Here is a 14380-nt window from a genome sequence, read left to right as displayed (position 1 = left end):
ACATGGTGAAACCCCGTCTCTACTAAACATACAAAAACAAAATTAGCTGGATGAGGTGGCGGGCGCCTGTAGTCCCAGCTACTCAGGAGGCTGAGGTGGGAGAATAGCGTGAACCCGGAGTCAGAGCTTACAGTGAGCCGAGATCGTGCCACTGCACGGCAGCCTGGGCGACAGCACGAGACTCCGCCCCCCCCCCCCAAAAAAAAAAAAAAATCAAAAACAACAAAACAAAACAAAAATACTGAGGACAAGACGGAAGTTGGCCAACAGGAAGACATTCCAAACACTGATGCAAGGTAAGTCAGCTATGACGCCCAGGATCACTTTTCCAAAAATGTGCACTACTGCTATAATTGAAGTCAGAGGGAAAACGTCGTTTGCTCCAATAAGTTACACAAACTGACGATTTCTGGGAGATGAATAAAGGAGATGACGAAGCTGCTGTATGCAAACGAAGCCCAGAAAATAAAGGCTACAAACATTCGATTTGTAAACAGAGAGGCTGTCCCAAAATAGCCTGAGTACCAATCCTCAGAGCCCTTCTTGACTCTCTCATGGTGAGCCAGCTGACATTCTTCAGAACCGGAGAGAGCCCATGATCCGGCCTGATGGGGCACTCCTGGGCTTGTAGGTCATAGAGGGTCTCCTCGTTCCCAGACCCATCGTCCTTCTCTTCTGTTCTTCCCTGCTGTCCATTTGACATCACATATTCCGTGGAGTGCGCAGGCAGGATGCGCAGATCTTTCTCTCCTGGGTCGTTTGGGTTTTTCCCAGGAGGGAAGGGCCTCATGAGGGTCCCACAAACACAGGGTTAAGGAAACCGCGCCTTGGATCAGCATGGCATTCCTCCAGCCGTACTCTGCGCACAAGTACTTCAGTAGCACAGTCATTAGGAACATACCGAATCCGGTCCCCTTAGTGCTGAGGCCCTGGGCGAGGGCCCCTCTCTTCTGGAAATACCTGCCCACCATGACCACCGCTGACAGATAGGCCATCCCGCTGCCCAGGCCAGCTGCCGCGCCAAAAGTAATGAAGAGATAATGCACGTTTGCAGCGTAGGCACTCAACACCCAGCCGAGGGAGTTGACGAGCCCTCCAATGATTGCAGTCCGGAGGCACCCACAGCTGTTAATGAACAAGCTGATGAAAGGGCAGCCCGAGGCTCGCTGGGCTGCAGACTCACTCGGCTCCACGCCCAGATCCTCAAACTTGCTTCTCTGCTTGGAGCCCCCTGAGCTGCTAGGTGTGGAGATTTGTTGCAATGTCGCCCATCATCCTGGAGATGCGGGTGCCTGCGGCTCAGCTCTCCAGCGGGCTCGGTGCGCTGGGTGAGGGGCTCCCGTGCTCTTCTGCCGCTCGCTGCCAGGCCAGGTGAGAGTTTGGTGGAGCTGAAAGTTCGACGCCTCACTCCAGGTGGTTTTAAAAAGGGAGCGTTTGGAGGCGCCCAAACCTAACCTGGGTTTCCTTCCAATCGGAGCAATTTCCAATCTTCCTGCTCGTTCATTCCTATACCGGCTAATTCTGGTTTGGCAGGAGGAAAAAAAAGTGCAGTCACCTCACATGCACACTTTTGTTGCCAGTTGAAGTTTATTGATTTGGCTGAGGTTCCCCTAAGGCACTGCATATTTATCACTGGAGGAAAGGTCCTGAAACTGAATCCAGAATGTAGGTGAGACTAGCAGTAGCCTCCATTTCTCTGAGATGGGAGAGAAGGGATGAAACAGACCCTCACTGCAATATTTTTGGCCAAAGAGGACTCAGTGTAACTCAGTGTCCCTTATTTTTTTTTCTCTCTCTCTCTTTTAGAGACAAAGGTTTCACTCTGTTGCCAGGCTGGTCTTGAACACTTGGGCTCAAGTGATCCTCTGGCCTTGCGCCTTCCAAAGTGCTGGAATCACAAGCTGAGCCACTGTGCCCGGCCAGTCCCTCATTCTTGGTCCCACTCTGGGTTCCACCTCTCCCTGCTCTTTCTGCATGTTCATTACTTACCTTCATGGGCACCAGGCACAACTTTCATCTCAATGCCTCCCTACCTCATTCCCAGCAGGGAACACAACACAATGCTTTACCTTGAACAATTTTCTGTATTATTCAAGTGAATGCATGAGTTGATGAAGCCTGTGCTGTTTTACCCCTCCTGAAGGTTTTGTAGTGGTTCTCTACTGCTGTTGTAATAAATTACCACAGTAATAGCAGAGGAAAACCACACAAATTCACTATTTTACAGTGCTGGAGGTTGGAAGTTTGAAATGGGTCATACTGGGCTAAGATCATGGTGTTGGCCCTTCAAGGCTGTGTTCCTTCTTGTGGCCCTAGGAGAGAGCCACCAGTTTCTGCAGTCCACGCACATTCCTTGGCTGGTGGCTCTTACTCCATCTTCAAAGCCAGCACTGCTGTGTCATTTTGTCTTCTTTCCATACTCACATTGCCGTGTCTCCTCTCCCAGGATATTATTGTTAAAACATCTATGTACTTCCCATTTATTGTTTATTTACTTATTTTTGAGGCATTGTCTTACTCCATTGCCCAGGCTGGAGTGCAGTAGTATGATCACAGCTCACTGCAACTCCTGCCTCCCGGGTTCAAGGGATCCTTCTACCTCAGCCTCCCAAGTAGCTGGGACCACAAGTGTACACTAACACACCAGGCTAATTTTTGTATTTTTGGTAAAGAGAGGGTTCACCATGTTGGTCAGGCTGGTCTTGAACCCCTGACCTTGAATGATTTGCCTGCCTCGGCCTCCCAAAGTGCTGGGATTACAGGCATGAGCCACTGCGTCTGGCCCCATTTGTGATTTCAATTGTATTAGACTGATTATTTACCTGACTTGTGATTATTTTAAAATGGAATTCATTTTGAATTCACTATCACTCAGGGTACTAGCAAATTCTTACTAAATCTTATGTCTATTAATAGAAACATTTAATTTATAGTTAGACACAGTTGGACGAGATCTAGTGTACTTTATAATTCTGTCCTCATATTAGGCACCTTGAGGTTGACTTAGGTGCCATACACAACAATTAACATTAACATTTGTTTTTCCTCATAGATTCACTTACCCAGTAACTATACCACTTCTATAAAGCTCAGTTTCCACCTATATATGCTGTGCAGGTATGTGATTAGATGTAATTCACATTAAAACCCATAGTTGGTTTCTGGCATGGGTGCTGAGTTTTCTTCATTTCTCCAGAAATCCTCATTAGTAGTTTCCAGATATACTTTAAAGAGGAATGGGTTTTCTTTCCACGTCCTATAATTATTTGTAGCCAGGGAAATTTGGGTCAATTAAGTCATAATGACAGCCATGATCATAGTAGCTTATCACTATAAGGAACAGGATTGGGGATCCGTACCAGAAAAGTTAACTTTTTGTCAAGTAAAATTTCTTAATATCCAGTAATTTGGAGGCATAAAATTATATTTTTCTTGGGCTCCAAAGTATTACTTCTTTTTGTATAATTAAGCTATTACATGTCTTCTGTATGGTAAAAGGAAATTTTCATTTTTACTTAATATTTTTGATGAATCGAAAGTCATGAGTCCTTGATTTAGTTTAATCAATAAGAAATTTTATGTGTTTAATTATTGTTTTTTCTCAAAGTTTTGTTTCAATTTCTATGAGGTTTTTTTTTTTTTTTTTTTTTTTTTGTATAAATGTACTAAATAAGTAAGCTTCACTTTTACTTTCTCCACTTGGGCTTCAACAAAGAAATGTTCGAGTCTTATAGAATAGTACCTCCATGGTTATGACAAAATATACCTGGAGTTAGGGGAGAGGGGATTATAGATCAAATTTATTTCCTTTACTTAATTTTTTTATATTCCTTGGTCGTATCTGGTAGGAGGCAAGTGACAGAGATAGCATCATATAGGAAGGATCTATAAGACAGGCCACCAAAGAAAGGTTCTATTAATAGACTCAAACTTGCTAACATTTTAGAGTGGGGACAATTTTAATCCATTTCATAGTCCCATTACATCCACTGCTTGAAGGTGAGAACAAATAAAAGTTTCATTTTATCTATATTCATATTATGAACCCATTCATAGACAATAGTAGTTGTGAAGTTTATTTCCTAAGCACATATATTGGGATCAGAGATTCTGTGTATTTGAACAACATTCTGCACAAGACTACACACTGTTGATACTGCCTTGCTGCCTTAACTAGAAAAGTGCTCCTATAACCTGAATGACAATAATATATATGTACACATTTATTTTTATGTGGAAGGCCTAATATGTCCCAGCAATGGACATACAAGTATTGTTATATGTATGAAAAGATAATCTCACTCATAATGAGAGAAATGCATTACAGCCAATCTGAGATCCTATTTTTTAATATATAAGACTAGTGATATCAAAACTTTTAATAACATTATGTTAAAGATGGAGAGAATACAAATTCTTACAACTTCTATGGAATGTAATTTGGCAATGGTTATCAAAATAACAGTGCATTTGTACTATGGCCCACATTTCCCTTTCTAGGAATTTATTTTACAGATGTACTTGCACTATGTAAAATGATGTATATAGAAGAATATTCATTGAAGCATTATAACTGTAATAACAAAAGACCAGGCCAGGTGCAGTGGCTCATGCCTGTAATCCCAACATTTTGGGAGGCCGAGGCCAGTGGATCACCTGAGGTCAAGAGTTTGAGACTAGCCTGGCTGACATGGTGAAACCCTGTCTCTACTGAAAATACCAAAACTAGCCAAGCGTGGTGGCAGGCGCCTGTAATCCCAGCTCCTTGGGGGGCTGAGGCAGGAGAATCACTTGAACCCAGGAGGCGGAGATTGCAGTCAGCCGAGATTGCACCATCGCACTCCTACCTGGGGGACAAGAGCGAGACTTCGTTTCAAAACAAACAAACAAACAAAAAGAAAACAAAAGCAACTTAAATATCAATCAATATGAAAGAAATTAAATATAGAAAAGTACATTCATACAGTAGCACCATGAGCAGTCATTTAAAAATAATAGAGACACTTTTTATGTATTGAATTGGAATGTTTTTTCAGATACATATGTTGTCAAAGCAAGGTGCTGAACAGTGTCTGTAATATACTACTATTTATGCAAAAAAGGTAAGAATAATGAGTGTTTGCTTGTATAACACAAGTATAGTGTTAAGCATAACAAATCTCTGGTGGAATACGTGAGAAACTGATAAGGGTGGTGTCCCTGAAGAAAAGTAAATGAGTGACTGGGGAACAAACAGGGATAGAAGGATGCATTTTCATTATCTGTTCTTTTATTTGTTTTGAATTTTAAAATGTATGAATAAATTACCTACTCAAAAATTAAACACAGGAAAATAAAGACAAGAATTTATGTTCCTGATCAGTGATCTCCTTCTGTTAATATTTAAAATATCATCCTCATATTAGACACTATTTCAGATCCGGAACAATTGCAGTTGGCACAAACTCATTTAACTTCCAACCGTCCACAGTGAATATGCAGGAACTGTCTTCATATTCAACTAGTTGGTGATTTAAGAGCTAGTAAGTTGGATGGATTACCCAGTTTCTCTCACTCTCAACCCCCATCTGTGATTTCAATCCCTTCTTCTCAGTCATGGTACAGTTTCCTATTTATAATTGTGGTGAGGTGGGGATAATTCCAGAAGTTTCTGTTTCATGTCCTATTATCAACCCTGCTTGGTATCTGCATTTCAAATTCAAGCCACAGCTCCTCCTTTCTGCCATGTTACTCTAAATACACACTACAGTGGAGGTAAATTTACCCCAGGGGCTATCTTTAGTCCTCTAACAACAAAAAAATATATCACAATTCATAAACTGGATCCTTGCTTGTCCAACTCTGTTGTTGGTCCAAGAAGCCCTCCTTATGACCACGGAATTAGTGCTTCCTCTGAACCTACATCTGAAAGCCCCTAAGATGATTATATTTATATATTTTCCCCAAAATACCTGGGCTCAGGCATAGGACCATCTTTCTGGAAAGACCTGATATTGTATATGGAGAGAATATACATATTTATTCTTCTTCTTAGACTGGGCTATTTATCCTTCCCCTTAGACCAATGAGTCCAGAGAGGATAAATTGAAATTAGTTTTCCTTAGCATTACCCCTTAAAGTTGTAAAGGAGTACTAATACGTCAATTATTAAACCATTTTTCTCTTTGCTAGTTATACATACATGTGGTATAGAAGAATACATAATGTGAAGCTTTAATTCAGGCTCATGAAGCACATTTTTAACCCATACCAGGTACACAAGAATTCTGTGGATTTTCCCTTTATTTTAATATAGATACGATACTTTCCAATTCTGCCCACTTAAAACCTTCCATAGACTTATTCCAATGGAACGAGAAGGAAGTATCCTATTCTTGCCTGACTGATTCCTTTAGCCAACATTATTTGTAAATCTCTGACAAGAGCTAGTTCACAAAAGCACAGTGCATTTGTTTCACGCACTGCTACTCCATGTCTGAGCTGTGCCTGTGTGTCGGCTGCTCAGTGGGTGGGTGGGGCAGGCCAGCTTGGATATTGCTGTTCTTTTTTTTTTCTTTTTTAACTTTAAGTTCTGGGATACATGTGCAGAATGTGCAAGTTTGTTACATAGGTATACATGTGTCATAGTGGTTTGCTGCACCTATCAACCTGTCATCTAGGTTTTAAGCCCCGCATGCATTAGGTTTTTGTCCTACTGCTCTCCCTCCCCTTGCCCCCCACCCCCAGACAAGCCCTAGTATGTGATGTTCCCCTTCCTCTGTCCATGTGTTCTCATTGTTCAACTCCCACTTATGAGTGAGAAGAGGCAGTGTTTGGTTTTCTGTTCCCGTGTTAGTTTGCTGAGAATGATGGTTTCCAGCTTCATCGGATATTGCTGTTCTTAATGCATGCAGTTGGCCCCTTGTTCTCAGAGACAAATGCATTTTCAAGTTTCCACTGGTTTTTTATTTTTCCTTATTAAACTCAGCTACTGGAGTTACAATTTCCCGTCTACTTGAGTTGTTTTACTTATATCAGAGTACTCTTTAGAAACCTTCCCTATTATCTTGTTGTTGGCCCTATCATTGAAGTTAATAATCCTGCAGCCTCAAAAACATCTTTCGCCTATGTGGACAGAGGGAGGAGAGGAACCTAGAGGAGATCTGCTTAGCTGCCCATGCATTCCCTTGGCCTATCACAGCACTCCTTTAAGGTAACTGCTGCCATTTAGTCATATTCCTTCACTGTCCATGAGTCTTTTTTCTCACTAAGTTTTCTGCTTACACCTTAGTGTTTATACTCTTTGTCCTTGACTATGGCTTGCCTTCCTGTTCAGTTTCAGCAAGTTTGACCTTGGCCATAATTAAATGAAAGACAAGTACACAGAAGGATGTGTCCTGATCCCACCAGTCTCTGAGGCATAAGCTGTGGTAGGAAAATTCTGAAAATCCATAAAGTTTTCAGTAGAATCATGTCAATTCTCTTTTTCTTCTTCTCTTTGTCACAGGCTGGAATGCTGTGGAATGGTCATGGCTCACTGCAGCCTTAACCTCCTAGACTCAAGTGATCCTCCCGCCTCAGCCTCCTGAGTAGTGAGTAGCTGAGATCACAGGTGCATGCCATCATGTCCTGCTAATTTTGTTGCTGTCGTTGAGACAGGGGTCTTACTATTTTGCCTAAGCTGGTCTCAAACTCCTGGGCTCAAGTGATCCTCCTGGCTTGGCCTCCCAAAGTGCTGGGATTACAGGCATGAGCCACTGTACCCAGCCAATCATGTACAGTTTCTTTGTTTCCCCAAATATGAGATTGAGGTCCCTGAGTTTGGGAATATTTTGAAATATATCTTTATTCCTAGCATCTAGCCCAGTGCTTGACACATAGCAGGGACTTTGTAAATGTTTACAGAGGAATGAATTTGTTTCCTTTGTTCTTTCTATTCATGTACTTGTTAGGCCAGCATGATTTCTCTTCAGAAATCAGGTTGTCTTAGGTTAGAAAGTGTAATGTGTACAGTGGCCCAGCCTCTGAAATGACTCATTGGCTGTAATTTCCATAGTTTCCTGTGGGACTCTTCTCATGTTCAAGGTCTCATTGGTAAACTCTCATCCTCCAGCATCCTTGTACTCATAAAAAAAGGCTTTTCCATTTGGACTAACAGTTCAACAATTTCATCCTTGGGTTAATTTAAAAATTTCAGTAACTACCACCTGGTCTCACAGATTTAAATAATACATTTAGTTAGCTTATAATTTTCAGATTGCCTGAACATTTGCCAGTGTTTGCTCAAGTACATTCAACCTGTACACTTTGAAAGCCAATTTGGGAGTGTGAAAACTTTTAATAAGTTTCTCTTTAAAAATGTTGACAGATAATTTATTTGTTCTCTGTGCTATCTGTTCTTTTTCTTTAATATGCCCTGTGTATCATGATCATCAAAGTGATTGCTCTCTGTATTTAAAGAAATACTTTTCACATTAGGAACAAAGGCCTTGTAATCTTCATCTTTATATGCCACGCCTGCTATTTTCTTTTTCTTTTTCTTTTTTTTTTTTTTTGGAGACAGAGTCTTGCTGTGTTGCCCAGGCTGGAGTGCAGTGGCATAATCTGACTCACTGTAACCTCCCCGTCCTGGGCTCAAGCAATCCTCCCACCTTAGCCTCCCAAGTACCTGGCACTACAGAGGAGTGCCACTATACCTGGTAAATTTTGTATTTTTGTAGAGATAGGGTTTTGCCATGTGGCCTAGGCTGGTCTTGAACTTCTAGGCTCAAGCGATCCACCTGCCTCAGCCTCCTAAAGTTCTGAGATTATAGGCATGAGCCACTGTGCCCAGGCTACCTGCTACATTCTAATGTGCTAAAATTCTTTTTACTTTGCCTATATTGATACTTCTTGAAAAAATAAAAGGGAATATATTCAGGATAGTTCCTTTTAATTTTCCAGCTAAGGATACCAGGTTTTTCTTGTTTAAGTATCTAATAATCTTGATAGTATATTTAATCTCAAAGTTTAAACAGCTATCTTGAGGAACTTTCTAGAATCTGTGTAGATTAATGGATTTTATATAGTTTCCATAAAAATATCCAAACTTTATTTTCTCATTCATTAAAAAATGCCTACTTATAGAAAAATATACTAATATAGTACAATGGATTTCAGCAAGACTTGTGACAAGATGTTTGATGGTATAAATACACTCAAATACAGCAGCATTGGGATAGGTGATTATATAAGTGGATAAGTTTGAGGAGTTGGAAAAAAAAATCCCTAAGTGCTTTGAACATAGCACACATGAAATAATTGAAGGATTGAGTCATCTTTAAGGAAGGCATCCGGAGTCAGGACACAGGGCTCTACAACTGACATTGTACTAATCAAACAAGAGTTTGGGTAACTAATGTAATCTTGGGTCTCACAAATGGTAACATAAAAATAAAAAGAATCAGACCATGTTCTTAACGTATCTGTAGAGTACCCTTCCTTCTGGATGCCAGTACATATTTTTTCTAATTTAAGAAGGACACTGTCAAAGCATAGTATGTTAGGGTACACATTACTAAATGACAACTACTTTGAAAACAAGATGAAGTGGCCAAAGTGGGAACATGGACAATAACTTCAAATATTTGTGTGATATTACATGACATAGGGATTTATCTAACTTAACTCTGGAAAAAAATACCTAGGGTCAATAATGAGAATTTAAGAGGCTGCCAGGTTCAGTTCCATATAAAAAGTGTTTTAAAGAGTATTCCAACAAAATAGTGATTTAGCTTTGTGAGATGGTAAGCTCCCTGCTATTAAAGCAGACACTGAATAAAGCTTGTCAGAAATTCCATCCAGTTGCAAGTTAAAATAAATTCATAATTTTCCCCTCCAAATTAAAGATAGCATGATTTTGATGCTTCCTTTTTGATTTATTCCATTTTCCACTACTAAGGAGGTAAGGCTGATGTGAAGTACTGCACTCACTTTCAAAATTCATTCACAGAAACTCCCCACACTTACCTGACACAGCAATACCAATCACAGAGGTGGCTGGGAGCTAATACTCCCTGGACTCTTGTCTTTAGAGGAAATGTTAATGAACATAGCACATCTGCAAGGACCTGAACCTGAACCTGTGAGAAGGCTGCTGGTTGCCTTCTTTCCTAATCAGCAGATGCAAACATCTACTGCTGGAGGGCCATGTTTTACAACTGATGTTTCTAGGGAAGCTGAGGCAGACACTTCTGGTTTGCTGACCCACCTCTATTTCAACACTCTGCTCCCCGACTGCCCTCTGGGTTGTCATGAAATAGAAGCAGAGTCCTGCGCAAAGGTTCCGGGGAAAGCCTTTGCTTTCCTGATGCAGGCATTGCCGCTTCCTCCTTCTAAAGGACTTAGTCGCTGATGATGGAGGTGCAGCAGCTAATGTACAGCCAGGCATGAGCAAAAGCCCCTGGGGAACTGCAAAGACATCGACACTGACAATAACTGCCTTGCAAACACTCAGCGCCCGTTTGTTTAATCATCTCTGCTCAGACATTTCTGCTGCCAGCAGCTGAAAACTTTTCTGACAGAGAGTGATCCTTCATGATTTTCCCCCTTGGGAATGTAATATTTCTAGTCATATGACTGCTTAAGCATCCTGTACAACTAGTTCCTTAAAGTCATCCTCATTTGTAACTGAGAGGTCTGAGGAACATACTGAATGTTTATGGGAATCATAGAATCTTAGTGGTCGGAAAGAATCTTCAGAGTTCATCAATTTTTAAAAAAAATCTCGGAAGTATAGTAATTGTCTTCTATTAAGAACCCAAATAAATGTTGTCTTAGTCCATTTGGGCTATTATGGCAGAAAACCACAATCTGGGTAGCTTATAAACTACAGAAACTTATTTCTCACCCTTCTGGAGGCTGGGAAGTCCATGATGATCAAGACAACAGAAAATTCAGTGTTTATAAAGGACCAATTTTTGGTTTATAGACATAGACTCTGTCCTTATATGGTGTAAGAAGAAAGGGAGCTCTCCTAGGCTCCTTTTGTAAGGGCACTAACCACACTCATGAGGCCCCTGCCTTCATGACCTAATCCCCTCTAAAGCCTCATCTCCTAACACCAGCACCTTGAGGCTTAGAATTTCAACCTGTGAATTTTGGGGGCATACAAACTTTCAGACTATAGCAAATAGTCATTTATTTATTCATACAGTAATGTACAAAATATTGGTTAAGTGGCTACTAGATTGAATGCCTTCACTAAAGGATCTCAATACCATATCAAGGTAGCCTTTGAATAGCTCTGATTGATAAAAATTCTTTGATGAGCCAAAATATTTTGATTTTATATGGAATATCTTTTTTAAAAATTATATATTGGTTTTATAGAGTATAATTTCTGAAATAGTTATTACTCTCTCTCTATATATATATATATATATATTTTTTTTTGAGACAGAGTTTTGCTCTTGTTGCCCAGGGTGGAGTGCAATGGCGCGATCTTGGCTCACTGCAACCTCCACTTCCCAGGTTCAAGCGATTCTCCTGCCTCAGGCTCCCGAGTAGCTAGGATTACAAGCATGTGCCACCATGCCTGGCTAATTTTGTATTTTTAGTAGAGATGGGGTTTCTCCATGTTGGTCAAACTGTTCTCGAACTCCCGACCTCAGGTAATCTGCCCGCCTCAGCCTCCCAAAGTGCTGGGAGTTATTACTATAAGTTACAGAGAAAACAACTTGTCACATTGGAAACAGTTCACAGTTTGTTGGCACTGTCTCTTACTAGTTGTGAGAATTTGGGCAAGTTATTTGGACTGGTTTTTCTCTGTTTGCTCCTTTGAACTCCCTCACCCTCTGTCCACTCTTCGTACTAAATTTTCATTATGCATCAACTGGACTCCCTTGCCTGCTGTCATTGGGGAGCATTGGTTAGTGGAGGCATCTGCAGGAGATTGGAGGATGGGAGGAGAGGGAGAAGAGGGGTGAGGGTATTTGCTCCTGCAGTAGACTTTCTTATTCTCTGTTGGTTTTGTCAGTGGCTGCATCCTTCTGCAGCCTTCTTTAAGATGTCGTTTCTTCTCTCAAACTTTCCTGTGACTATAGTAACATATATCTCTCCCCTTTCTCCTTTGGGCCTAGATGTGGTAGTGGCTCCCTGTGGTTGCACATTGTGGTTGACATTATTGTATTTTCTTTTAATGTTGCACTGCCCCCAATAAGTTTCCTTTTTCCTAATTTCTATCCTTAAATATTGCTCCTTTTGAATATATCATCTGTTTCTTGTTGGGTCCCCAGTTGCCGCATTATTAAGTCTCTGTGCCTCAGTTTACTCACATACATGAGGATACTAATAGCCACATCAAAGAGATCCTGTAAAACATTAAATGAGATTAGCTCTGAAATATGGCACAATGTCTGGCACATAGTAAGTGTTCCATAAATATAGGACTATATAAATATTAATCAGCATAGTAAAGAGTACGTCAAGAGCATTCTTGCCATTTATACATACTGGCAGAAACTATTTAAATATAAATATAGCCTAACACATAGGAGTAGAGAGAACATACAGTAATATTAATGGCTGCAAGTGTAAGAAGAAGCATTGCTTCTCTTAAGATTCTCACTCTCCCCTACCAAGTCCATCTATCTTTTTCTCCCTGGGTGTCTGCTCATTTAAGGATGAGTAATAGGTAATGCTTCAGTAGCTGAAAGCAGTGCCACTTTCATTCATTTTATCACCAAGTACCTGACTAAATGCATTTTAAAACACATAGCACTACCATTTATATATATATATATATGCCTTTTCTTGATTTTTGAAAAGCTGAATGAAATGTTTATTTGTTTGTACACATTTTAACATGAAGAAAATCCTTATGCACATTCTTGCCAATGTGTAAATTCTTCCCTTAGAATTTGCACATACATCTCTCTATCACTTATGAAATTGTTTCATAGTTAGTTGCTTTCCTATTGCTCTTCTCTGTGTAACTTTTAAACCCACATCACCTTGTAGATTGCCTTTCACACAGTAAGCACTCAATAAATGCTTGCTGAAAGAATGGCATATATAATAAGTCAGTAGGAACTCTTGGTTTTATTTAGGATCCAGAGTAAGACACAGATGGCTCGGCAGATGGCATGTGAGGTCATGCAGTGCCCTCCCAGGGAGCCTGAAATTATTCACCAAAAGCCATTGCGTCACCACTGTGACCAGCTTGAGCACTCCTGTGAATCTGAGCAGACACATTAGCTAGCAATAGAATGATTAATAAGGGAGAATTCTACATCGGACTCCCTGTTGAGAAAAGACAATATACAGAACTGAGAGAAATAATGGCCTGAGGACACCAGCATAGGTCAATGAGAGACATATCTTAAGTTGAACCATGATCAGGGTCAAGCACACAAGAAATGATGTAGCATTTTTTTCCTCTTAACTGAGATCTTTTGGAGTTAGATGTTGAACATGTTAAAGGAATGGACAAACAAGAAAAGGTAGTTATGATGGATTTAAAGTCATGGTTGTAAACATACCAGCAAATAAATCCAAGGTCTAATGGGAATTGCTTCACTGAGATCACATTGATTTATATTTACTGCAGTCATTATTCAAAAGATATGCAGCAACTCAAGCGATGTAGCTACTTCATACTTCCTGACTGATTTGTCGTGGTGCAAAGGAAATACATTTGTACTTTTAACCTTCCAAACCTTTATTTCTGATGCAAAGAAAACCTCAATATCGAAAGCTTTACAGTGCATGGAACATGACATATTTCTTTGTGTTGGGCTGCTGTATCGCTGCCTAAAATGCTCTCCTCTTCTCTTTGTCTATCTAAATCCTGAATGAGAAGTCTTCTGTGGCTACACTAAGACCAGCATAATTGCTCCTTCTATGTATTTTTGTGAAAATACCTTTGCACAATAGATTTTGTCAGTAGCCTGAGTAAATGACATCATCTGGAAACTCACATATAGCTAGCTAAAATTGTTTTGATATAGTCTAGTCAATATGTGGTTTCTCTAGTCTTTCATTATTTTTTTCCTAGTATTCATGACAGTACTGGAGGTGCCAAGAGGTTCCTTGGCTCTATTTTACTCTCCCTGTTCCCGTATGAGGCATATACCTTCTGGTGGATGCTTTGGGGTGCTGTACAGAACATGACATGAAGAACTTACTCATCTAGATTTTTAGACTAATGGCAGGCAGCATCAGCTGTCAACCCCATTTGGAGGTGGCCTCAGCTGAAGAGAGCACCCTTAGCAAATTTGGTGGGGAGATAGTTTTTCTACCCATCTGAGGCTGCTGTGAGGGGTTATTATTTCTTTGGGACTTCCCTTGGAGTTGGCTGAGGCTTTAGCTGAAGGCAAATTTCTTTCTGCAGGTACTGACTCCAAGAGCACTCCCTAAACCT

The 14380-nt window shown here is 40.5% G+C and overlaps 1 pseudogene; it reads right to left on the bottom strand.

The window, feature by feature from the left end:
• Positions 1-213: 213 nt before the first annotated feature.
• LOC101012281 lies at positions 214-1262 on the bottom strand (annotated as a pseudogene).
• Positions 1263-14380: the final 13118 nt, after the last annotated feature.

The sequence above is a fragment of the Papio anubis genome, chromosome 8 (assembly GCF_008728515.1).
Source record: "Papio anubis isolate 15944 chromosome 8, Panubis1.0, whole genome shotgun sequence".
NCBI lineage: Eukaryota > Metazoa > Chordata > Mammalia > Primates > Cercopithecidae > Papio > Papio anubis.
The sequence above is the reverse complement of the archived record's forward strand: the minus strand, read 5'-3'. Positions and strand labels throughout refer to the sequence as shown.